General features: G+C 40.1%; 1 protein-coding gene across 5 annotated transcripts in view; it reads left to right on the top strand.

The window, feature by feature from the left end:
* The window catches only part of TNS3 (tensin 3), a 204,965-nt gene that overhangs the window by 27,423 nt on the left and 149,624 nt on the right, over positions 1–27,918 (top strand). For 3 of the 5 annotated variants that reach the window (XM_077179503.1, XM_077179501.1, XM_077179511.1), the window contains exon 2: positions 867–978. The gene's annotated coding sequence lies outside the window, so the exon portion shown is untranslated. Of the gene's footprint in view, positions 1–866; positions 979–27,918 lie in introns of those variants that run through there. The other 2 variants (XM_077179477.1, XM_077179470.1) reach the window with 1 other exon arrangement.

The following is a 27,918-nucleotide window of genomic DNA, read 5'->3' as shown; positions in this document are numbered from 1 at the left end:
AGAAACGTGAAAAGTGCTGGGAGGTTTTCATGGTCTGGTGAAATGTACATTTATTTCTGAATAGGTGACTGATATTTCCAAAAAGTCTGCCAATGAATATGAATGTTGTTCTGCACCTTGTAAAAAAGATAACAGCTGTCAAAGGCTTTTGGTAGCCTTCTCTGTTTTTCTACCTAAATGTTTCCTAAGTTATAGAAGCCATAAAATACATGTTACAAATATGGTATTGACTTTTTGAATTCTGTCCCCAGTTAGAAATGTAATAATTGCATTATATTACGATATGATATTTTGGCTACTGTGGAAATAGTGCTACTTTAAACTAGTGTATGTTTCTTGTACAGGAAAGAGACAAAGGGGTTTTAAGGCTTTGGTTAAATTGGCTGCTGTGATAGGGCAGTGCTAATGATATTTTTAACCAGTTTAAACTGAACCAATGCTAGTTTTATGTAGATAAGACCTTAGGTCAGAAGACTGTTGGTCATATCATAGACATTATTGTGCATTTCCACTTAAAAGATAAGTTATAGAGGGAATTGGAAAATTATGATAAAAAATTAATTGCAGTGGCCATGTGCTGATATGGAAGAGATTCCTCACATTTTGTTGTCTCCCACACTTGAGAGTTGAAGAGCAAGGATGAGAGAGCGACTGAGAGCACTTTCATGTTACTACTATTATACTGCTAAATATAACATTACTGTTAAATTGTATTATATACAAAAGTATACTGTTAAATTATTTTATATATATACACCACTATATATAACACCACTGTTATTTTTATTTTAAAATTATTTATATTTCCCTTAAAATTCTGACTCAAAAGCTGAATGAAGGTCTGGTGTTATTCTCCTTGCTTCCAGCATCAAGAAACAGCTTCAAGGTCTCACACCTTCAAAAATAAGTCTTTTAAGAAATCCAGTATCTGTGGATTCTGCAAACAAGTCATTGATAGCCAAGGAATTTCCTACAGAGGTGAGTAATATATGATGTGGTTTTTACTTTCTTGCTTTGTTAAGAAAATTAGTTTTATATTAATGTTAAAGTTTCTAGGAATACATGTTTCTGGTAATTCCCCTTGGACTAAGTTACCTTTGGTTTATTTCCTTCCTTTGTACAGTTAGGTTCCCTGCTACTGTCAGGGAATAGGGTTCTGTAGTAGGTAATTGGACTTGTATAATCATGTGCTTTTACTACTATGCTATTCAGACAGAATAAGGCAGTGCCTGCCGAGGATCTTGAGGGGACATATGAGTGACATTTGCATGGTGGATAACACTTGGCTCTGGAATTCAGTCTACAAATGAGGAAGTGTGTGACCCTTGCTCTCTGAGGCATGAAGGATATTCTATGTTAATTTGCAAAAAAAAATCACAAGAGCAGTTGTCTGTTTCCTTTAATTTTTCTATTTGCATTATGCTCTGTCTAATCCTTAGTCCTTCAGTCTAATCACTCACTGAAAGAATAAAGATCTCCTGGATAACACAGACTAGAGACTTTCTGCCTGCGGCATTCCTGCCTGCACCTTACTGGTGTGTTCCCTCACTCTTCTCCCTTGTAGAATTACCCATTCTTTCATCTTCTCCATGGGGATACCTGTGATAAAATTAAATATTGGGAAAGCTTAATATGTCTTTTCTGCAGGTTATCCAGGAATAGGGCTTTTGATCCCCTGGTTCCACCTGGTTAATATTTGACTCCTGTTATTCTACATTAATCAAACAGTTTCTTTACTTGCTTTATGCATGGTTTACTTCCCAGAATGAGAATGTTATTGTCTGTTCATCTAAAAAGTGGTTGCTGTTTTCAGTTAGAGGTGTTTGCACCAACTTCAGATTCTAGTTGAATCTCCTTCTCCCATCTCCACCCTTCCATATTCTTCAGACACATTAGGATCCCTCTGAGGGTTTGAGAGGGAAGTGTGAGAGGATGTGGAAGGAATGTGGCCATTTTTGGAGCTATGGTACAGACTGCACCATAGAAAAGCTATATATTCAGCATTATAGCTAGCATCATAGGAATGGTAATTATGTATGCATTTAAAAAAAAAAATTAGTCTGTCTGTCCTTCTGGAGGTTGATTCCAAAGTTCTTAGAATTTAGTTGTTTTCAAATTAGCAGAAATTTTTTGGAAGGAAGACTGTTTAGTGAAGGAACTGCCTAAAGACCCTCTTGATCTGTCGTGATACGGCGGAAGAAATGCCTCACACAATATGCGTGGATGGCAAATCCCCAAGTTTATTGAAAGCTCACACATATTTATATTGGTGTTAATGAAGCTTATACATATTGCAAAAGCTGAGCTCATTATTGGTTAAAGGACACTTAGATCAACCACACCTACTTCTATGCTCTAATGATTATTTTGTTTCTATGTTTGCATTCTTCTAGCTTCTCTACCTAGGATATCTACATTTTCTGGCAAGCGATTTTCTCCCCCATCTTCCCGTTTCAGCGAAGGTCACTATGACCTTTGTCAGTGATTGGGCACTGGTTTCACAATCCCCAGCTTGTTTCCCCATTCTTATCCATCGGTATCACATCAAAATGGCCTTTCTCAGCTAGCTAATTATCCAAAAAGTTCTCTACATTTCCCCCGTTTTTCTGTTGAACAAGCATGGTTTGGTTAAATGCGGTAGTTATCATCTTTCGCACCATATTCTGTAAGCATATACAAAAACAAGACAAGACTAATATTAACAACAAAGCTACAATAGCTACTACAATGCTAACCTTAACAATAGAACGTAACCATAATCTTAAGCTTAAAGATTTGAGCCATCCATCAATACCAAGGCCTGATTCTACCTGTAAGTTCCCAGTTAACCTCCGTAACTCAGAGAGCTGTGAGTGAACAGACTGTGCATGATCAGAAAGATTCATGCAACACATGCCCTCAAATTCTTCACAGCCATGGCCTTGTGCAAGTAAGAGAAAATCAATTGCAGCTCTATTTTGAAGTGTCGCATGGCGAATAAAATCTACATCAAGCAAAAGACTAGAAATCGCTAAAGAAGTTGCATTTGTTTGTTTAGCAAGCCAACACCCTAACCTATTTAAAATAGCATGAGCACGTGCTGCTGATACCCCTGGAGCTAAGAAGGATGCTGCGATTATGGCCGCTGGGGACCAAAACTTTACATCATCCCGGCAGTCGGCTGCAAATGCATGAGCCATTTGTTTGCTCTTACGATGGCGGCGGCTCATGTCTAGTATCATGGACATGTAAGGTGTAAGTAGAGACAGCCGTCCAAGTGTACATGGTCCCCCGTGCAGCATTGATGGGATACCGGCCCAAGCACAGTCCCCACATATCAGGAAATATCCTGCTGGCAATTGAATAGGGTCATTTGATGAGACTGACACTCTCTTTGTTGTATAATTGCACTAGGCCGATGCATTTCGGTAGACAGTCATGCTGGAAGTCACAACATTAGAATGGTTCCTGACTGACAGCAGGCTTCTATGGTTAAAATGAATACATGCATCTGCCATCACTGACCCTAACAACTCCAACTCTTGGGGCTCTTGTGGTGCTATAGGAAAGTGGGAAATCCACTGATCCCAATTATCCACACTCGTCCTAGCATTGCTGACCTTACAAGTTGGTACATGTGAAGGGCATGGGCAGGGATCTGCTGGTAGTCCAGCCAAACAGGTTGTGAATGGATTGCCAGGAGAAGATAATGACAGGAAAATAGTCTCCTGTTTAGTCAAATTTGCCAGGGTGACCCATATGTTAGTCTTGGGCTGAGGTGGGGCCCATGCCTGATGGTCTACACTGCCCACAAAAGAAGCAAAAGTTAATAAAGCAATAACATAAAGTTTCCATCAAACACAGCTGCTCGGGTCCATTTAGCAGGTACCCACAGAGATCCTGTAGGGGTAGAAACACAAAGATATCCGCGGCCCCAATATAACACCTTAGCAGGACCTTGCCATTGTCCTGTTTTAGGATCTCTGTATCTTACCCATACATCTTTCTTTACATCATCTGTTTCTAGTACATAGTGACGAATCACAGCAGGAACCTTATTTTCCCCAAAACCACACAAGTGGTTCAAAACAAGCAAACACTTTAACAACCTTTCTTGTGGCTCTCTGGTATCTATATATTTACTCAAATATCTTTTCAAAGTACCATTTGCTCTCTGCAGCTGCATAAACAGCTCATGTAACCTCTTGTTTTGAACCTTTTTTATAGAGGCATCCTCTATTTGCTCACATACTCCTGCAACATACAAAGAATCTGTTACAATGTTAAGAAGTCCAGAGAAATGCATCATGGCCCATACAACAGCCAATAGCTCCATCGTTTGCAAAGTGTCCAACTCAGTAGCTTGGAGTATATGATGATGCCATTGTCCCTCTTGTTGCCAGGTCACTGCTGCAGTTTTGGATTTTCTTCCTGCATCTGTGTAAGCAGTTATAGCATCCGATAAGGGCTTTAGTGATCTTTTTGGGCATTGAATCCAACCCCATTGTCCTATCACGACCCTTTTTGAGCAAATCAGCTAAAATTTCAATTTTCTGAAGAAGGGTTTTATGTTGTTGAAGTGGAGGAGATATCCATTCCAAGGCCCGTATCTCCCCCGTTTTTCTGTTTTGCTGAGTAAGTGCACCCAGTAAGAATTTTGGTCCACACCAAACTGTCAGCTGTATAGGGAGATCAAGATCACGTCTCCGAACACTGCCTTGTGTAACACAGTCCAATATCTGCTGCAATGTCTCAGCCTGTTCAGGGGTTATACGAACAGGCTGTGCCGGATCAGTTCCCTTTAACAAAGGTCGAAGTTCATCCAACAGTTCATTAGGGATACCAACAATGGGGCGTAGCCACTGTAGGTCCCCCAATAATTTCTGAACATCATGCAATGTATGTAATTTAATGTGTAGTTGCAATTTCTGAGGGGTAACAATTTGATCAGTAAGTGTCCACCCCAGATATTTCCACGGTGCAGATAACTGAATTTTCTCAGAAGCTACAGTCAGTCCATAGAGCTTCAAAGCATCATATATTGCCTGAATTCGTTGACCTGTAAAAGGTTCTGGTTGTGCAAATAAAATATCATCCATGTAATGGTAAATGATTGTGTCAGGCCAGGCATGCCGTAAGGGTTGTAGAGCTGCATCGACATAAAGTTGACACAAGGTGGCGCTGTTCCGCATGCCCTGTGGTAAAGATACCCATTCAAATCTCTTGTCCGGCTCCCCTCTGTTTAAAGCCGGCAGAGTGAATGCAAACCTCCGAGTGTCTCGAGGATGCAGAGCAATAGTAAAGAAGCAGTCCTTCAGATCAATAATCAAAAGTGGCCAGTAAAAAAGCAGTCCTTCAGATCAATAATCAAAAGTGGCCAGTCCCTTGGCAGCATAACTGGACCAGGCAACCCCGGTTGCAAGGCTCCCACAGGCTCCCGGCGGTGGCAGGCTGGAGGCAGGTCGAGCTGAAGCGGTGACAGCTGCTACTTGTGTCCGGGCGCGGGGAGCTGGTGACTGGGAAGCAGAACCGGGCCGGGCAGCCGCGGGGCGGGCGGACCTCCCGGAGCCCGCTGCTCCACGGGGGGTGGGAGGCCCGTCCTGCCGCCCCCCCGGCTCGGGGGTCGGGGCGGCTGCGGAGCGGAGTGGGAGGAGGCGGAGAAGGTGTAGGGTTTAACACCGGGGCAGGCGGCGCGGACGGCACGGCTGGAGTACGCGCCGGGGGGGGCTGCTGCTCGAAGCAGGAGCTGATAGCTGCAGGGAGCTGCTGTTTAGAGCAGGAACTAGCGTTGGCGGGGAGCCAAACCAGTCTCCGTAATTCCTGTTTCTTTCATGGGCTGCACTAGCCTGCTGGGCAGCTCTCTCCTCTGCCTGGTATTTCAACAATTCAGCATGCACGACTCGCCATAACTTTCCCAACTTTCTCGCGGCTTTATCATCATCTATGACTGCCTGCCATGACTAATCCCCAAATATACGCCACTCTGATAACCTATGCACTGTGTGAGGAATTTGAAACAGTCTTTGTGCATACTCATGAGCTAACAACCCATGAAGCTCTTTCTGCAAATCTATACCCTTAACCTTACGCTTTTATAAAAAGCTAGGAAATAAATCATATGCTGCTTGCCTTTCTTTATCCATGTTAAAGATAACAGCGCGCTTCTTGCAGCCCTTCCAGACTCCGGCAGCACGTATCGGCCGGGGTCTCCGATGAGGTCCCCAGGGCACGGCACCTTCCCTTTTTCAGCGGTGCTTTTGCCGTCCTCAGCTGCAATAGGACCCGAACTCTTTACGCCGCTCGACTGTGGCTACCGTTGAAAGACGTCCGGGGTCGCCATTTGTCGTGATACGGCGGAAGAAATGCCTCACACAATATGCGTGGATGGCAAATCCCCAAGTTTATTGAAAGCTCACACATATTTATATTGGTGTTAATGAAGCTTATACATATTGCAAAAGCTGAGCTCATTATTGGTTAAAGGACACTTAGATCAACCACACCTACTTCTATGCTCTAATGATTATTTTGTTTCTATGTTTGCATTCTTCTAGCTTCTCTACCTAGGATATCTACATTTTCTGGCAAGCGATTTTCTCCCCCATCTTCCCGTTTCAGCGAAGGTCACTATGACCTTTGTCAGTGATTGGGCACTGGTTTCACAATCCCCAGCTTGTTTCCCCTATTCTTATCAATCGGTATCACATCAAAATGGCCTTTCTCAGCTAGCTAATTATCCAAAAAGCTCTCTACATTGATCAGCTTCAGTGTAAAAAGTACTGTATCAGGAGAGAATCAGAACTTTGATTCATAGAATGATTTAGACTGGTAAAGACCTCTGACATCATTGTGTCCAAGTGCTAGCCCATCACATCCAAGTATAACACTAAACCATGTCCTAAAGGGCCATATTGATGTGTCTTTTAAATGCCACTTCCTTCCAACACACTCCCCATTCAAATACATTCATGTCTATGATACATCTGTGTCTATATCAAAGTCAGTTTTGGATAAAAAAGCTGTGAGTGAGTGTTGTGTAGGTTTTTAGTAGTATGTGGTAGTCATTTTGGGGGTGTGTCTTGTAAATGCGGTGTGTAAAAACTTACTGTGAACAATGAATGTTTGAATGAAAGGTGCCTTTGAATGGTGTCCCTTTATCCTTTCATACTTCATTCTGTCCCAGTAAAGCATTCTCAGTTACAGTTTTTTTACAAAAGCAGTGGCAGAAAGGAAAGAGAGTTGAAGGAGGGGAAGCTCCTCGCTCTTCTTCTGCATGGTAAGCATGTTTGTCTTTGATACAGATTCTTATTATGAAGTAAGGACAAAAAGCTGTGGATTGATTTTGACAGTACCTGCATATATTGCAGTAAGCCCAGGACTGCACAGCTCCCAGTGTCTCTTCAGTACTACCTCAAACTTGAATGTTCTGGTTTGATTTTCCCTGAAGTACAGTATGATTTAATTAACGGCGAAGCAAATAATACATAATAATCTTGCACATTTACATGGTTAGCAAAAGGCCACTAGAGTTACAGGAGCCTTTTGATTTTTTTAAAGCTGCTTACCCTAAATGTTGAATGTTCACTATTTTACCTTATTTGTAAATGTAGAAACCCCCCCCCGAGGATCCCCCTGATGGGGAGACCCCTAAAAAGTTCTGTGCCAGTATTGACAGATGAATGGGACTTTTGGTTTTTTGGTCTTCAGGTTGCAGTTTACTTTTTTCTTTTCAAAGGTTCAGTACACTGTCTACATCTCAGACTTAGCATACAAAGAGAAGGCACCACAAGTCACAAGGCACACAGGTTCAAGGTCTTTTAAAGCTATTTTGTCCAATTAACTCTTAGAATGTACTTTATTTCTGTCTTTCTACCAATAACTAATTATTTGTCTGTTAATGCAACATCTGCATTGCGGTTCTTTCTAACCAGTCACTCTGTGCTACCAACACTGCAGTGTTGCAGTGTGATTTCCTGTTTCACCTATCCCAACCTCTCAGGTGTGCCAACCTTCCCCCTCCCGCTTTTGCCCTCCTGCCTAAGAGCTGTCCGTCAATCTTAACATTCCAGCAGGGGCGTCGTGTGGTTGGCAGAAGTTCAGAAGATGCCCCTCAGGTCTGGGCTCATTGGCCTGTCCAAGCGTCTATATCCGTTGAGCCTTCCCCTCCTCCCACCTGGTTGGCCCTCACCTGTCCCTTCCCCTCCCCCTGTCCCCGGGGCTTAAAAGGACACGAGACCATGTGGCCTGGCGTTCTATTGCGAGCTGTTACCGCATTCAGAGGTCTACCATCCTAAAATAAAACTCTGGATTAAGACTCTATAATAGAATCTGCTCTTTTCTCTTCACCGTCGCCTGAACCTTTTCCACCAGAGGTAAACTGAGTTCCTACTTTGCCTGGATTTGTTCCGTGTGCCTAGCTGCAGCATCCAGCCAGCCAAAGGTATCTCTGGGGTGAAATGCCACAGCTGCCGCCTTGTGTCTAGCAGCAAGGGCTAGACGAAGCCAGGCAGGACACACCCGGAAACATTGGGATTAATATTCTATACTGCAGAAAATGGAGCAGATGAAGAACAAGAAGGCAATCAGACAACGCCCAAAATCCTCCATCTTGTCTTCTATCTACCTCCATACTAAAAACCCAAATCTCTAAGTTTTTCACTCTGTGATAAACTATACTACTATCTATTTCACACACTTGTAGATTTCAAATAATCCCAAAGTCTTGGAAGCTTTCTCCATGGATGAAGGTTAAAAGCAGTATTCTCCTGGGGATCAGGACTTCTCAGGACAGACAGAGAAATATTCCCTGTGCAACAGGGTTCTAACAGTAAACAAGCTGTCATAAGGATGTAATTTCTGTCTTTACAAGTGCATTTCTATTTTATTATTTTTATGTTATATTTTATATATATAAAATAGATGTTAAAATTTTCTTTTATTTTCGTTTCCTTTTAAAAATTATTATTTATCTTTGTTGTGTTGTGATTGAATAATTTTTAGTGTACAACAGAGAGCTCTGAACCTCCTGAATCTCTAGACTTCCTGGCAATTAAAAAAACTGGAGACCAGATTTGGGAGATTTGAGTAATTTTAAATCAGAAAGTATAATTTCACAGCTCTTAGAACATTGATGTGATGGGTGAAATATATGTGAAAAGTTGAAGCACTGTACAGATGTCTTTTGATGAAATTCCCCTCATCTCCAGTTGATAGTTAAGTTACCTAGTTTAGGTTTAGCTGCTAGTGAGGCTTTACATGCAATACAAAGCATTCCATAAACTAATTTTTGAACTTAAAGCAATTAGTGGTTCTTTGAATGAATTGAGTGTCTTTTTGTTCATCTAATGTAGCTATGAATGTGTTTGTTTTGGAAATACATATGTTGGAGTGATGCAAATAGGAGTTCTTGTAGAATTTTAGTTCTCCTGTCTTAGGTTTTTTTTTCTTGAAACCTTTTTCCTTGATGCTTTACCTATATTTGAGTTTTGCTTTCTTCCTTTGGTACTTTCTTACTTTAAAACATGTATAAGTGTTAGCTAGAGGTGCCACGTTATATTGGTATGTGCTGTTAACTATTGTGAGCAGAGAAATGCTTACCATGATACTATGTGCAAGCTGAGTGTAATAAAGAATACAATTCATCTTCTTGTCTTATTTGTCAGATATTATACATTTTTAAATGTAAATTGTAAATTGTGTTAACATTTGTTTCATTCATTTGTTTATTGGCTTATAGTAAATAAGTCCTGGACTATTTCATTGAGCAGGTTAATGATAGAAACTATGTTCTCATCAAATTGCAATATCTGTTTAATCAAGTGCTTTCACATGCTTACAGACTGTAGATCAAGATTTGAAGACAATTGGAACAATTTTTCTTCTTTAAGAGGTTTGATATTTTTCTTTGAAATTCACCTACTTGTTTGTGACTGTGCTTGTGGTTGTCTAGTGATCCTCTTAATATCTCACTTTTGGGTTAGTTGGTGTTACTCAATTGAAAAATCCCTCTGTATTTAATCAAATTCATTGCTTTTCAAATTCATGGCAAGTCAAAATACATTTTTATATTAAGACTCATATGGACATGACAGATTGTTTGGGTGCACTGTATGTGTAAATATATGCGTATTTAATTTTATATTATTATGTTGCAGGTGGTTTTATATACTCTGTTTTTCAGTAAGTGTTAAGACCAGTAATAACTTATGAGCATCTTCATAATGTGCAAAGCATGTCTCTTGTTACAGTCCTGACAACAAGCTAGAAAGCTTGAAATTGAATTTGAATTGACAAACTAGAATACTAGAATTTGTATCCTGCTTGGGCTAGTGGCATTACAGATGGCTCTAAATGGCAAAGAGTGCAGTGAGGTACGAGTATTTGTGTCAGTCTGATTTCCATTGAGTGATCCTTGTAAATTAAGATTCTGCAAGGTGCTTACATGGGTGTAGTATGAGATGTATCTATGTATCTATCTATCTGTCTAGCTATCTATCTAATATTTATGTATATATATATATATATACACACATATATATATACACACATATATGTGTGTATATATATACACACACTGTAACTTCAACACAACTAAACCACCTTCTAGTTAATTATGGCAATGGACATTGGTTGATTACCCATAAGATCATTAATTATGCCAACAGGCATACCCATCAACTCATGTTGATGTTATAACATGGGAAATCTTTGAGAGAATGAAAAGATTGTCATCAAATTGAAGGGGATTTTCATCATATTACTATTTGCGCTCTGTGTGGTGTTTGTACACTTACATGTTTTCTTGAGGACTGATGCAGCAGATCAGATTGTCTTCTGCAGGACTGTTTTAAGATGGCTTTGAATCCCTTGTATGTATGGCTTACACTCACCAAGAAATAGCAGAAAACAAACCAGAAAACCATACTATTTTCCAAAGCAATTAACTACTAATTACCTCCAAATTTAAAGTAGGATATGCAGCTTATAGGACCAAATGGCATGGTCTGTTTTTGTCCCTAGAGCAGATGAATAACTTAACAGCTCTGGTGAACTCTAAGGAAGAGACATTAGAAAATTGCCCAAGCAAGGCTGAATTAGGTAGGGAACCAAGCTATTGCTGTAAAATTTAATTTGACTTTCAGTCTTGTTTATGACGATGTCCAAGTGAGACTGTGTTAATTGAAGCAGAGAAGTCTTTTTAGTGACCCCTCAGAAATGGGTGGATGTTGACCTGGATATGAGTGACACGGAGTGTGCTGTCCTAGAAAGGAGGAGAGTGAAGAAAGAAATATGGATTGCAGCCCATCTGTGGCATTGAAAGCTTGGGATTGTCAGCCCGTCTTCTCTAGATAAAAGGTGCACACAGTAAATAGCAAGTTCCATTGGATTAGTAAAATGTACTCTAACACAATTCTTCAAGATATGCATTAATATTTCAGTGCAGAGCTTAGCTAGTGAGACATGGAAACTATGCACACCATGGAAGTTATGTGCATGACAACAGCGCAGACATGAAAGGGAATGATGATTAGAGACTTACTGGAGCATATAGAGATACAAAAGAAGCCACTGTAATCAACAGTCATTACGCAACTGGTACATAAGCATTCTGGCTGAACACACCCACTCTGTAGCTGAGAGAGAGAGTAAAATTGACATCCTTTGATGGAATATTGGTACCTTAGTAAGAACTCGGGGAGAGGGGAGGAATTTTGGCAGAAATCTCTAAGGTAAGTTCCTACTAACTTATAAATAAAAAATGCACAAGGCAAAGACCTCTGTGGAATGTTTAATGTTCACAGCTGTTACATGATATTTCAGAAAATTGTCTGTAGAACCTGAGTTCTGTATTTGTTTACCTCAGAAGCACCAACTTAATGACACCAGAATTTGATCTGTGATTATTTAATTTAAAGTTAATGTTTAAACCTTACGTTTAACCTTAGTGCTCCTAAGGTTTCTAAAAAGCTGCAACTTCTCTTTATTATGGCCAATAAATAATTAAATAAAAAGCAAATTTGATCCCTCACCCCACAGTTTTTGCCAGCAAAGCCAATGACTATTGGCTATTTCATCTGATATTCCTGCAATTTTATAAGCTTAGCCCACTTGAAGGGAACATAAAATTCCTAAGGGTAATTGGAAATTAGAATTATCTGCTCTATTGGGAAAATCTGAAATGAAATGCTAGTATCTTTAGAGTGAATGTGACAAACTTCCTATGCTATGTGAGGAGAGGAACCTCAAAGTAAATATTGTTGCATTTCAAAAACAACTTCACCCTTCTAATTAGCTTCAGAACAAAGGGTGGGGCCAGGGGAGCAACTACAGAAATAATGTATAGGAAGATAAAATATTATTTAAAGAAAAGGTAGGGTGAAGAAAATTGTTTTAATACTGAAGAGTTTGTTTTGGTAAATGAAGAAAGCTTCAAGACCGAGGCAGGCTACAAGCATAACATATTGATTATATAAGCATATGTCTTAGGTTGGAAATGCAAGATGTGGCTGGGGGTGTGTATTCTATTGTCATCTGTTAGAGGTGGGGCAGTTACCTTCTGTCAATTGGGCACCACTTAAAACCAGGTGGGGCAGTTTTTTATCTCTTCCACAACCAATCCTCCCTCTGGAAAATATCTTCTGTTAATGGGCCATTGAGTCTCACTGCATGACTAATAAAATTACATCATCGCATTGTGAGATGCTCCACCCAGGGGGAGGAGCCAGGCATTCCTACCTGAATATAATCTGAGATTTGAAACACCACAGTCAACCTTTTCCACTGGATTCCCAGAGGAAGACCAAGCCTACCTACACCACCACTGGGCCTTCAGAGGAAAACAGCACCCTCCTAACATGATCACTGCTTCAACAGAACCACATCTGTCACTGCAGGAGGACTGCAGCCACCATTTAATCAGACTGCTACCCACACCCTGACCAACATATTCTGACTCTCAGGTCATATTCTGACTCTGTTAGTGTTGTTTTGTATTACTGCATTTTTATTTTTATTTTAATTTTTATTTTTTTCCTGATAAAGAACTGTTATTCCTACTCCCATATCTTTACCTGAGAGCCCCTAAATTTCAAAATTATAATAATTTGGAGGGGAGAGCATTGGCATTTTCCATTTCAGGAGCAGCTCCTGCCTTCCTTGGAGGACACCTGTCTTTTCAAACCAAGACAGCATATCATATTGATAATATTCAGATCATATTGATGGTTTTCTTTTCATAGCTATATTATATTTTCATCTGGTGGTGGTCTTTGTCACTTATATTTTTTTTAATGAGCTTTAAGAACAACTGTGAATCAGAACTTCTAGGCCCATAAGGTTTTACCCACATAATCTAGCAACATCTGCCTTCTTACTTACTTCGGAGCTTTAAGCTGATCTCTTCTTATTTTTCTTTGTTCCGTGCTCTTAGCATAATTTATGCAGGATATGTTTTCAAGATCCATCACAGACATGCAAGCTCTTGAGATCTTATACTGTCTGCAGCTGAAGATAGAAGAAAACCTGGAGACAGTCCAGCCATTTTTTGGGTTTCATGTGGGTTGCTGTCTACAGTAATACACAGTCTGGTTGAAATGGTTTTGTGGATGAACAAACCCCATGTTGCAACATGGAGTTATCTTTTTAGCTGGAGGAAGGAGGTCTAAAAATTACCTTTGTTTCTAAACTGGAGTAAGGTTTATCAATTTCCTAATTGATTGGCAAGTGTACCTTAAAAAGACTGGAGAAATTAACAGTATTTTTTAAAATGTTAATACATTTTCATTGTTGCTACTGTTCTACCTTTGTAATCTTTTTGTGATCAAGATTTTTCTGCAGGACAGGAAGAAGGTGGTAGTAAAGGAAAAGAAAGGACATGCTATTGTGGCTGTAGTGCCAAAATATTTTTCTCTTTATAAAGATTTTCCACTACTTTTGTTGGCAACAGGAGTGGAAATATTTCATCTGTGGGAAGGCTCATTCACAACACTGTATTGCTCCCCCCCTCCGCCCCCCAAGAAAATGCTGAAGTTCTGAACAAATTTCCCATAACTGTCTCTTAGCCTTGTCATGATTTAAGGAAAACCATATGTTTTCAGTTGGGGGAGGTGGTTCCCTGTGGGGAAACTGATGGAGCCAATGAGCTGGCTAGTTTTGAAGAGCCAGTCATCTGGCTAGGTTTGAAGATTGATATCTGGTTAAACTACTTAAAAGAGTTGAATACGCCTCTGTGGAAAAGCACATTTAAAAACTAACAAAGCCAGGGAAAGCTTTCTTGGCTTCTGGCTTTTGAGGAGGTAGCTGGCTGACCTGGCCCTGTGTGGCCAGGTTGGGCAGGGCTGGACTAGGCTGGGCTGGGCTGCCATCACCTGGCCTGCATGGCCGGGCTGGGGTGGCACCATGTGGCTAGGTCGGCTTTTCCCGCCGCACAGCTGAGATTTCTGCCCTCTGAGGGGTGGTGCATGGGCTGCTGAGCCCCTCACGGAGGAGCCTGTTGGGCCCCATCCCAGCGGCCTGCTGGGGCCCCTTCCCAGCAAAGCCCCCTAGTCCTTTGTTCTACTGGCGCTGCTGTGCCATACCGGCTGGAAGCTATATTGGCACCAGGAGCAATCATGCAGTGGGGACCAGCACTGAGAGTGGCCCCGCGGTTGGCGCTGGGTGCAGCCCTGAGGCCAGGAGTGGCCAGATCTCGGGTGGCTCTGTGGCTGCTAGCAGCCTGGATCGGGAGGGGCTACATGGCTGAGACTGTGCAGATGAAATCGACCAAGACAAAGGGGCACAGCCATGGTTGCCTCGGCATGGCTCATAATGGACTTTGTTTGTTTAGCTGCTTTTAGCAAGACATACTGTGGACAGAAAGACAAAACCGGCAGCAGCAGCTTTTCTTGGTTTTGGTGCTTGGAGTGAAGGAAAAGTGCTAAGTAAGGCTGGCAGCTGCCAAGGCTCTCATGGTGTCGGTGGAGACCACATCAATAGCAGCAAAAGACACATCAATTTCCCTGATGCAGAGCCTGGATAAGATCAACCTTTGAGTGCTACAAAACTCAATAAAAAATGTTTCAGTTGATAAAGAGAACAAATGAACATATGAACACCAATACTCCCCCGAATCAGGAAGAAGAAAAGGTGAAGACATGTAGGGAAAACAACATGAGACACTGAGGTCAATAAAGAAGCAAATCAAATTCTAGATGGGAGGAGATTGGGGAGATGCCTTAGTCTTGGACTGAAATTCTTTTATGAGGATATGAAATTCTTGTATGAAGATATATTTTTTGATATATCAGACTTTGTTTTTTCCCTGTAATTCGTGAAGTACATGGGGAGATGCAGCATTCACTTGCAGCCCATGAAGAAAGGGCACTCATGCTGGAGTGTGTGGATGCTGAAAAGCTGTAATTCAATGAGAAACTTGAACAGAGAGAGATGAGAGAGATGAGAAACTTTGCCCCAGGGATCGAAGAAGAAAAACCTTGTTCCCAGAGATAAAAGAAGAGAACTTTTGTTTTTATGCTAAAACAGCTCATCCTTAAAATAGTACCCTCTAAGTTGACATGGCCCATTAAAGCAGAAAGACATGGGAGGGACTTTCACACTGGGAATAGATTTTCCTTACCTAGGCAGCTGATTGGCTGTGTCATGGAAGCCAAGACTCCTGAGAGAACTGTTGTGGAGAAGTCTCCATAGCATGGCAAGAGTGACTCCTCTCCTAAGCGGACTGAAGAAAGATTATTTTAGAGGTCGTAAACTGACTGAAAATTGCAAGTTTTGTCTCTTTACGTTTGGTGGGAAAGAAAAGAGGATATGGGGGGAGAAGTGTTCTGAAGGTTTATTCTGATTTTCTTATAACTTTTCTGTAATTCTGTTAGTAAAGTTTTCTTTATACTCTTTAAAGTTTTGAACTTTAAAGTTTTGCTCTCCTCCTCCTAATCCACATTTCACAGCAAGAAATGAGTAAATAATTTTTAGTGGGTACACTGCCATTTGACCAGCACTAAACCCACTAGGTGTATTGGTGTGTTGACTGGGAAACTCAGATCGGCAAACCAATACCACTACAGCCTTCATCTTCAAAAACAATGTCACTGTCATGAAGTAGTGGGAGCAATACTCAGGTGAGGAGACAGTGGTTGGCTGAAGATGAGGAAAAGAACAAAAGTAAATGAAAGATAGTATTTGAAGCTGGGGAAATGCACTAGCAGATGTTGTTGCCGTAATGTGGCTGTTATAGTAGTGATACCTTTGGCATGTGGCTTTGGTAACTTCTTAAAAATAGAAGTGTTTACTTTTGCATCCAATGACTAATATGTTCAGCTAGGCTACACTTATCCCACCCTCTACACAAAGTGGGCTGCAGGCACAAAACTGCCTCACACGAAATTGCATACCAACGTATTTTTAATGCTGTACTTAATTTCTGTGTGTCTGATTTTCATGCTGCTTTCCTTTTGATTTTTTTCTTGAGTTGAATTGTTGCAAAGTTGGTGGGAACAGATCAGCAGAAAAGTGTGGTGGTGTGAGTTTTTTTTCTCATAATCTGGTCACAACATTATTAAACACTTGTTGAAATAAAAATAGCCGGCAAACTGCACTTGTAGTCACATTTCATCCACAATGCCATTTCAACCAGACTGGTTGCTGTAGCCAGTAGCCATTTGGGAGATTTTGGTCAAAAATAGCCTCTTCTCCTTCTGTGCCCCAGTGAGATTTTGTTGTGGTGGCCGTAATTTGCATTTTCAGAAACCAAATCAAGTTATATTAACAAAAAGAAAACAAATTTTCTTCAGAGCCAATGACAGGCCTAATATTTTGTGCAGGATATTTCCTGCAGGTGTGAGCTGTTGGTCAGTAGCAGTATCACTAGCCTACATATTAAAATAGCTGGGCTCTACCAATTCTATTACCCTCTGACACCTACCTGTCCTGGTATTAAGAGAGAAGTCTGTAGTTGGGAACTATAAAACTTAAGTCTTGACTACACAAATCTTTCTATATGCTTGGTTTAGATTACATTCTGTTCTGAATTTTCAAGGACTCTGCTATTACTTTCAAAATCTATCTTTAATAGCATGTGTCTGTTTTGCTGAATTGGAGATGCTGAGGGAAAGAAAGTATCTTTCAAACATCTACGCCTTTGATTTAGCATCCCAGTTTATTTTGTTACCAGGAAGTTAAAAATGAATATCCAGGCCTGTTAGGTATATGTTTTTGGAACAAGTAATTTTTCTTAGGGATCAGAAAGGCATTAAAAAGGGTTACATCTCTTTGATTCTCTATTTATATGCAAGTTTCTACCCCAAGAGTATTCCTGAATTATCTTCTTTCTACCCTTGCCATACATGGTGGGGTTTATAAACAAACACACAAAAACCTATCACAGAGAATCACTTGATAAAAGTTGTGGTTAAGTGCATGGTTGTCTTTATAAACCAGCCATATTCACTACATGTGCAGTGTGATGGAATATATGAAACATCTTGCCATAACATAAGTCCATTAAATGCTTAAATGTGTCAAGGTGCAGAGCCCTTACCAGACAGAGAAAAGGTCCTGGTAAAGCATAAATCATTCTACGGTTCGTTTACAGCAGTTGTTTCTTACTTTGTAAAAACATTGCTAGTGGTTTTCGCTTCTTACACACAAGAATGTAAGAAGGAGAATTTTCATTTTACAAAGCCTTTGGAGCTGAAGTCTAAAAAATATGATTCACTATGCTTATTCTTCTCTCTTTACCCTGGCAGCAATATTGGTAACTTGCAGGAGTTAACACATCTTCATTTTGATGCCCTTACTCCCTTTTTCTCCCTGTTGTTTAGGAACTGTTTTGAAGTGCAGTAAATTGACTAAATATGGCTTAGTCTCCATTTTACTACTAGCCAGCTTGGCACAGTTGTTCTTGAAGCTTCTGAAAGACTCAGTCTTGAAGTTGCTGTCAAGGTTAAGTTCACATTTGATTTGAGTGATTTGTTTCCAGAAACAACTGTAAGAGCTGTTGTGTTACACAAGTGCAGAAAATGCTGATTTCCTTGTACATGGAAACTTAAAAAAAAAAATTAAAAAAATCAATGCTTCCATTTAGTTATCAACAACTTTAATAGAGGTTTTGTGTTTTGGTGATATTTGTGATTTGGTTTTACCTGAACCAGTAGCAAAATCATGGAAGTTGTCATGGAATTAAATCTGTTTTATATTTCTTCTTGCCTCACAGAAATGTAGGTCTAAGCATCTATAAAGTAAATGAGACCTTGTCTGTAATATCAGACATTTCTGACAGCTTCACCATTTTTTAATTTACTTTATTTGTGGTAATGTTTGTTTTTGGAGGAAATCTCAAAGTAGCTTACAGAATGAAGAGATAATATGTATATTTTTAGAGCATTTGTTAGCCTTTTGCAAAGCTAAAGCTAATCATTGTACTTTGGACCTGATTCGCATATGAGATTTAATAATCAGGATGCCTTGGCAAGAACAGAGCAAGAAGGTAGAATCAAGAAAGAAGATTGCATCAAGACTTCTACAAGCAAGAGATGTTGCTGTGTAAGTTTCTTTATGTGATGATTAACCCAATCATTGTAGTAAAAAATTACTAGCCTTCCTGGAAGAGTATATAAGCATACGTAGTCCACAATAAAGACAGCTTCTGACCACCTCTCAGTCTCCCTGCCTATCTTCATTGATGATAAACCATACTGATGTAAAGTATGGATTCTGCTAAATAGACAGTTTTGGTATGTGAAATCACTTAATGAATTTAGCCATTTATCCCCTATGCTGTCATGCAAGAAAATTAAGTTTTTCCTCATGGTTTAAGAGAAGTCTTCCATTTGCTTTAAGGTTGATAGAGTTTTTAAGTGGTATATATCATTATCAATGCTAATAGTGTATTTGTGTGAATGTTAATACATTTTGAGAATAAAGGAACTTGATCCTGTAAGGCACTATGGACAAAGAATTTGCTTCTAACTTATATGTGGGGAAAATAAATGAACATAGCATGTTGTCCTAGGGTGATGTTATGATGCTTGTATCCCCAGTCGTGTGTTCTGTTTATGCTGGATATTATATTCTGTGCCTTCAAGACTGCCTCTGAGAGCAAAGGCAGGGAGAAGCAGAAGCACAGAGTTTGTTATCAGCCTGCACTTGCTCCTCCACATTCTGCTGAACTGTGTTGTCTGGGCGTGGATGGGGCAGAACAGGCCCCTCCTTTGCTTTTTAGTTAGTTTAGCTAGCTGAGGCAGAGAAGGTTTTCCCTGGATTGGTTTTCGTTCCCTTTTCTTGGAACTGTTCCAGCCTGCTCTGGACTGGGGACCTGGGGAGCACCAAGAGCTTGCACTTTGTGGCCTATGGGGGCCTACTCTGGGCAGCAGCCTTTCCCAGTGCCAGTGGGATTAAAAACAGAGTGAGCACCCACAGGAGAGACTTTCTGAATTTGTTGTCTCTTCAGAGCAGCGAATGAGTTTTGTCATCTGGTATTGTTCATTTTTTGTGCTGGGGAGTGCTTTGCCTGTTAAATAAACAGGTTTTTTTCCACTTCTCTCCGAGGAAATTTTTTCTAATCTGGTTGTGGGGAGGGGCTGTGTGGGTGAACTTTCTGAGGGAGCCCGCTTTTGGAGGTTTTCTCCCAAATTTGCCCTAAACCAGGACACATGTACAAGATAGAATAGAAGATGTGTCAGTAGGCCTTACTTTTTTCCCCCCTGAGCAGTGATTGGAGCATGAAGGCTTTATGAGTTGTTGCACTTGAATATGAGTATGAGAATTTGCTGACCTCACACCTTGGTACTTGTATCTTTCCTGTTGGGTCAGAAAGCACAAAGAAACAAACATGGCTTTCAACTTCAGTGGTCTGAGGTTATGCCCTGGTTAATCTTGCAGTTAAACCTCTGTGGTATTCTGCAGCTTACTGATCTTGGAGATTGAATAAGTAAATTTGTCCTGAATTTAAAATACAGGTTAGCTCATGGTAACCCAAAGGATAGACACTGCATAGAGTTAAAGCAAATTTCAGAGTAAAGGAGGAAGTGCATATGGAAAATCAAATTAAAAACAGCTTGTGTCACATTCTAGCTATTGTGCTTTGCATCACAGTTACATCACTGCTCATCTGGCTGCTTTATATCTTAATGCTGTTTCCTGAATCGAAGATTGCTGGAACAATTCATCCTATAATTCATCCTGCTCTAGGAAGAAGGAATTTAAAAGTGCTTACCTCTTGAAAGTAATGTTTGCAACACTGTATAACCTGAATTTCATAATCAGAAATTACAGTCTGGCCAGCACTAGTGTCCTGTGAGTTTGAAGTCAACCTGTTTTTCTTATATCTCTGGGCCTGCTGATATGACTAAGATTCAGAGGTTACACTGGGAACAATTTACTGTCTGTGCTATTTAAATGGTAACACCTCTGGTATATGTGAAGCTTCAAGTGTCAAGATATTCAGCCCATGATGTTTAACCAGACATGTGGTATCATGAGCTGATAGAATGCACAAATCTGTCAACACTGCTGTAATTAACTAGTCTTTCAGGAATGGATGAAAACTAACATGCATCTTTTCTTTTAGTTTACTTTTGTTTTGAAGTATGTAAATACTTTTAGAGATACAGACTTGAGTTTGGCCAGGTCTTATAGAAAGCTGATGTAAAGAAAAGGAGGGGACAATCCACTTACTCTTTTAGTCATATATTTTGGGGTTTTTTTTTGTTTTAGTTTGCAAGTATGCCTGCAACAGGAAATGTGAAGAAAAGGTAAGCATGTTTTTTTGGCCTCCCTTCTTGCTGTTGATCTACATCTATTCAAAATCGAGGTGACAAATTCTGTATGCGGTGATTAAGAATAAGCTGCCTAGCTGGGGTATTGTTCTTGCCATTGATTAAAAAAAAATCCCAATTTAGTTGAAACATTTGCACCAATGGTTGAATTTCTCATTCTTCCCACAGGAGGAGATTTTTAAGTTGAAAACATCAAGTGGGTGAAATACAAATCACACAGTTCTGCCAGAAAAAAAAATATATCCAAGTAAATAAGGTATACATGCTGTTATGATCTGATTTAAACCCAGAAAAGTAAAGAACATTAACTCTCTGTGTGTTAACTGGAAAGAACTTGGGGGGGGGGTGGTTCAAAATGTACCCAAAAGTGGGATTAAAACCAAACAAGGTTAGATCTTGGTGCCAAAAAACGGATGCATTTTATTTAATAGTAGAAGAAGCAGAGAGAAAGAAGAAAAGAAAAAAGAAAAGAAGAAAGAAAAGAAAAGAAAAAAGAAAAGAAAAGAAAAGAAAAGAAAAGAAAAGAAAAGAAAAGAAAAGAAAAGAAAAAAGAAAAGAAAAGAAAAGAAAAAAGAAAAGAGGAAAGGAAAAAGAAAAAGAAATAATGAAAGAGAAGGAAAGAAAGGAAGAAAGAGAAAGAAAGAAAGAGAAAGAAAGAAAGAAAAGAAAGAAAGAAAGAAAAAGAGAGAAAGAGAGAAAGAGAAAGAAAGAAAGAAAGAAAGAAAGAAAGAAAGAAAGAAAGAAAGAAAGAAAGAAAGAAAGAAAGAAAGAAAGAAAGAAAGAAAGAAAGAAAGAAAGAAAAGAAAGAAAGAGAAAGAAAAAGAAAGAAAAAAGAAAAGAAGTATGTGTGGGGGTTGTGGGGAGAGAAAGTGACAGGAGTTAGGTAGTTAGGTGGCAGCATATCACCCACCTAAGGGTCCCAGTGTGGTCTTGTTGCTCCCTTCCATTTGGTCTTCTTGGTGGTGAGAGTTCCATGCCACACCGCCACATGCTGAGGAATACAGAATTCTGTGGATTATTATACACTTTACCCCACTTGCAGGGGACCAGTTTGACATTGTCCTTTGCAACACTGAAGGTCTGTTGCATCATCTCTGGTGCTGTGGTGCAGGGTCTGGAGACCCCTGGGAGTGGCCTTTTGATGGATGGTGTCACCCCCTTCTGCTGTAGATAAGCTTTCCCATAAGCTTTCCCCTGGAGGAGGGCCCCTCAGCTGAGCTGGTCTTCACATTGAGTCTCTCCTCCCCCACCCAGTGCCCTTTGGTGGGAGGATCTGTGGGAAGCCTCGCAGCTAATCACCCCGGGACTGTGGTGTTCTCCCTAAAAGGTGCTAAGCTTGTGCTTTGTGAATGTCTCCAGTTCCTGAGTTTTATCTTATCTTCATCAGTGAATGGTCCAGGGCCTCATTCTGAAGGCCTATTCAGGGTGTGGTGGTATTCTCTGCAGCTTTTGTAATACAGTTCTAAAAGTCCTTAATGAAAATGTTTAAGTCAAAAACTATAATATTTCAGTCTCTGACACTTGCACACCTTTATATGAGCCCCCATGTATGTGTGTATACACACATCTATACAGTTATATATATAATTTGTACAGCAACAGAGATTTAAAGGCAAACTTTTGGCATTGGATTATAAAAGTATAAACATATTATTATTTTTCAGTAATTGCTATAGATTCTCCCAGTTCAGTTTCATTACTAGTTTTTTGTTACTTTAGAAAATCTTTAAGTTCCTTTTGCACAAAATGAGATCAGTAGTTCCATGGTCTCACGTGACTTACTTTCTCCATTGCTAGATTTGTGTAAATCAGAGATACAGATTCAGTGTAAAGTCTTGGAGGGCTTTATTTTTCCAGCAGCACTTTTATGGGGTAATATTCCCTTCTTTTAACTTAAACTTTTGATTAGTACTTGCTATTTACTAAGACAGCATATTTTATATTCTCTTGTGGAGACCAAAGATCTAGACCTAATATCTGTGTTGTTACCTTGATGTTTGCAAGTATTTGTTTGATTCAGTGCATCCAACGTGTATCCAAGAGAAGAATCTTTGCTTTGTGAAGGACTTGGAGATTTTTCAGGACATTTTGGGAAATTCTAATAAATACAAGTTTCAATAGGCTAAGCATTTCCCATTTTGAGTACAAATGGTATGTGTGCATTTGAAAATGTGTGGTATGCTGGGTAAATGCAGAAATCTGGGTTTTTTAATGAAATAAGATAATAAAATACACAGTGGTAATAATACCTTGAGGTAAGGTACTACCTTTTAAAGGGTTTCATCACCGACATACATTCAATAATGACTAGTAATAATACTATAATAAGAGTGGTCAATTGGTAGAAGCAAAACAGTTTAGCAGAAAGATGTACTTTTTGTTAGACCAGATGATGTAATTGATCCCTCTTTGCACAGTAGCTTTAGTTCTCAAAATAATACTTGCAGTATGGAATTCTACCAGTTGTATAAGAAAGAATTTGATTTGTTGATAACATTGGTAGCTCACAGATTTACTTGGGTAGGTGCTGCATGGAACCAGAAATGATCATATTTAAATTATTCTAGAGACTGATGTGATTCTTTGAACTTATTTTGGAGATGAACAATTTAATATGCGTGCCTTATGATTAAAACAGGAAACTCATTTCAGCTCTCAGGCATTTGGGTGTTGACTGTCAAAAAGAGTAGTATATGGATTATCAAAAATATTTAATAGCCTAACATCTAGATACTGACTGTCATATTTTACGATTTTTGAATAACTGAAATAAAATTATTAGCATTTGTTACAGAATAATAAAAATTATTAAAAGAAGATAAAATTCAATAATCAATTATTTCTTACAAGAGGCTTATTTTCTGATTTCAGAGAAGTAGTCAGCACATAGCCTAAATTCAGAACTTTTCTATGAGTCTTTTTTTCTTTCCGACTACTTTCTAAGGGTCATGATTTCTGCACCCATCTGTGTATGTAGTTTAATGTTATAGTTGAGATGGTCACAAGACAAAGCAACACTCCATTTTCAGAAGGCTTCAAACCTGGTTTTATTATGGTATGCAGGCTTTTTATACATTCTTACAAAACTCATAATTTTACACCTTACCCATTAGTCAGGAAAGACAAACAAAGTGCTAATTGGAATAGACAGTTGCATGTTTCTCCTATTTATCCTTCTTTCTTTCTTGGTTTCTATGTCAACGACCTTGGTAGAAAATTTTTTCAGGGGCAAACATGGATCCTCTTATCAGACTTCTCTCTGGCTCACAGAAGTCACCGTAAAGCCTTTTCCACAGTTTCAGATAGTTGGTTGTGTTGTGTAAGATCCAGCTGATACATTGTTGTGGTTTAAAGGACATGCGTCTGCCAAGGAAGGTGGGAACCTCCCTTGGAATGGAAAATGTGACCCTCTCCCCTCCAATTTATTATAACTTTGAACTGACAGGCTTTCAGACAAAGATAGGGGGAAATGAATAACAGTTATTTATTAGTATATATATATATATATCTGTACATATGTATGTATGTACAACAAGGCAAACAAACAACCACAATGACAGCAACAACAAACAGAACCAGAAACTCAGTAACTGCCTTCTTTTGGCTGTCAAGCACTTTCCCCTTTGTTGTAGTTATGGTTACTGCTGGCAGGGGCGCTGGTGGCTCCTGGCCAGACAGAACAGGTGTAATGATTCCCCCATAGGTGCAGGGGGCACTGTGGTATGAACTCGGCTTCATCTCTCCACATGGGTAGTGGTGGGCGCTTCAGCAGGAGAGATAGATAAGGGGGTTTTTTTACAACGTCACAGGGGCAGCTGATCCTGTGGAATGGCAGAGGCAGGTGCGTCCCAGGTGGCAAACAACATGTAACAGAAAACGCCCCAGCCTTAGCAGGAGCCCAGGGTGGGTGGACACTGGGTGTCAGGGTAGAGTGTAGCGAAAACGGAGGCAGCGACAGAAAACAGTGAAGCTGGGCACCTGTGTTTCTCTGTAGTGGCGGAGAAACTCAGTGGCAGCTGAGTTTCTCTGGCTGCCACACAAGCTGGGGAGATGTGCCCCTCGGGGAGGGGGGAGGGGTCCTGTGTTTTTCCCTGGGACACCCGAGTAGATGGTGAGGGTCCTTTGCAGTGCGATTGGGTGTTACTAAGGTCCCAGTTCACCAGCTGGTCTTATGAACGGAGTGTCACCCATGGTAAAAAAGAACCAGAGCCGGGATGGACTCCATGGAGAGGGAGAGGGAGAGAGAAGGGGAGATAGAGGGGGAGTGTGCAGCCAGCTCCACCCACTCCCCGTCCTCCTTGGCTACATCTTTTTTTGTCTCTTAAATACTGGTCATTATCATCTCTTAGGCAACAAATGGAACAAAATTCCCTGAGAGAAAAGGAAAAAAAAGAAAAATCCTAACCTCCAACATACATGTATAACTTTGAGGTTGGGTTTTTTTGGTTGCTGTTTTTCATTAAAATAAAAAAAAAATATGCTGGCAAGGGGAAAAGTTATTGAGATGATATTAGTGAGAGAAAGAAACAGAATTATTTCCGCTTGTCTTTGTTCACCACCAAAATATGGATGAGTTACTTTTTCATGATGGATTTGAAGTTTCCACTAGATATCACAGGATGCTGTAGAATGTTTTTAGGAGCTTTTGTTTTGTTTTGTTTTGGTTGGTTAGTTCTTTTATCCTCCCATGACTTATCCTGTTCTGCATGATTTGGGGAAGAACCTCTTTACTGGTTCAGGTATTAGCTGATTAGCTCTGATCCTTTTTATATAGATGCAAGAGATCTTACAGAGACTTGCTGTGTAACTTTTTTTCTTTCTTTTTTTAAAAGAAGAAAAGCATCCTTTAGACTTTGAAAGTGGATCAAAGAACCTAGAAACTATGCATTTTACATTGCTGCTGCTTAAAACGCTCCCTTAGATAACATTATGTAGCTCATGCCATGTTTGTTTTGGGGAAAAGGGAATTAAGTAGCTTACAAAAATATACCACTCCTTTCTTCTTCAGTTTTTGTTACAAAAAGTTGTTTGCCCTTACTTACATTGTACTCGTAGCTTCTACTAAAGAGGCATTGCCTGCACATCCGCTATTGCAGCTAAAGGCAATAGCAACATCTTGAAGGGTATTCTGAGTATCAATAGTGGCTACCATTGGGTAGCAGGCAAAATGCACTGGGCTCCAGTGATGTATAGACTTCTGCAACATTGCTGTGTCATACTATTTTGCTTTTGCTGTGCTGTTTTTATTTACTATATTGCTTTTGCTGGGTATTTTGATGAAGCATGCATACACATAGAAACTGGTTGAAATCCCTCTTGCAGTATTGCATCTGAAAAGTTGGAGCCACCCCAGCCTTTCATTGCAGCTGTCTTGGTTTGAAAGACAGGTGCCTGCCAAAGTAGGTGGGAACCTCCTTTGGAATGAAAAATATGACCCCAACCCTCCAAATTATTGTAACTTTGAAATTGTGGGGCTTTCAGGGAAAGATATGGGAAAAGGAATAACAGTTCATTAGAATATATGTATGTCTGTGTGTGTGTGTGTGTGTGTATATATATATATATATATATATATATATATATATATATATATATATATATATATATACACACACAGACACACACAGACACAGACACACAGACACACACAGACACACACACATATATATATATATAAAACAAGGCAAACAACCGTCAGGGGCGCTGGTGGCTCCTGGTCAGGTGCAATGATTCCCCCACAGCTGCAAGGGCAGCTGTGGTGTGAGCTCAGCTGCCTCTCTCTACATCGGTAATGACGGCTCAGCCAGCAGAAGCGATAGAAGGGTGCTTTCTTTACAACCGCAGGGGTAGCAGGCTGTCTCAGTGCCCCTCCCGATGGTGAAATGGGCTGTAGCAGGAACCTCAAAGCAGCAGGTTAGAACAGCAGAGGCAGGCACACCCAGGGTGGCAAACTAAGCGTAGCAAAAATTCCAAAGCCATAGCAGGAGCCGCAGGGTGTCCCAGCAGACACAGGGTGATGGATTAAAATGTAGCAAAAAAAAAAAAAAAAAAAAAGAAAAAAAAAAAAAAGAAAAAAAAAAGCCCGAAGCAGTGGCAGAAAACAGTGGGGCTGGGCAGTGGTGGCTGGGCTTAAGCAGACGGGAGACGCTCCCTCCGGAGTCTGAAGGGGGTCAGGGTCCCGGGTTTTCCCCTGAGGCAGCCGAGTAGATGGTGAGGGTCCTTTCCAGTGCAATCAGATGTTGAAAAGGTCCCAGTTCAATGGCAGCTGTTACGAACAAAGGCTCCCGATGGTAAGGAGAAACTGTGCAGGGCAGAACTCCACAGTGGCAGTGAATTCTCGCTGCAACAGTCCCACAATAAAACCACTACCGTCTCCCCTCTGATCCAGAGAAGGAGAGAGCAAGTGAGGATGGAGTCCAGCCCGTCACCCCCCACCCATATCTTGTGGTGTTTCTGCACTTCTCAAGAGAAGACTGCCCAGTTAACAGATTGTAGCAAACTGCATCCTTCCCCCTCCTCCTTCTCCCATCCACATCTTTTGTCTCTTAAGTCTTGTAGTTTCCATCTGTTAGGCAACACATAGGAGAAAATTCCCTGAGAGAAACAAAAATAAAAACAAAACCCCCAACACAAAAAAACCAAACAAACAAAAACCAAAAAGAAAGAAAAAATGAGAAGTTCTAAAATTCTAACCTCCAACAGCAAGGAGTTGCCTTACTGGCTTGATAGAACGTTGAAAACTGGAGACAGACATAATGAATAACCCCAATTTGGTAGAAACAGAATGACAGTATTACCCATTATGAAGCTTTATCCCAGCAGTTCTGACTGTTTTTTTTATCAGCTAGCTGAAATGTCTGAGCTTTGTTAGAATTTGCTTTTACTACTTCTGTTGATAATACAGCATTTAATAGCATTTTGCTAGTAATTATTTCTAAAAGGGTACTTCCCTTGTCATGTTCTGTGTAACTGAAGAAAGCATTTAAAATACTTCCTACAGTTAAAGTGTAACAATTGAAGTTCAGTCTTAGTCTGGGAGAGCTAGTTTTGATGATAAAGTATGTATTTTAAATGTCATTCTGTACCATTTCATTGCATTATCTCTTTTCCGAATAGCTGGAAAACTGAAGATATATTTGGAATGTAAATTTCTCTTTTTTTCAGAGCACAT

This window comes from Agelaius phoeniceus, chromosome 1, assembly GCF_051311805.1.
Source record: "Agelaius phoeniceus isolate bAgePho1 chromosome 1, bAgePho1.hap1, whole genome shotgun sequence".
NCBI lineage: Eukaryota > Metazoa > Chordata > Aves > Passeriformes > Icteridae > Agelaius > Agelaius phoeniceus.
This window is presented reverse-complemented; position numbering and strand designations above follow the sequence as displayed.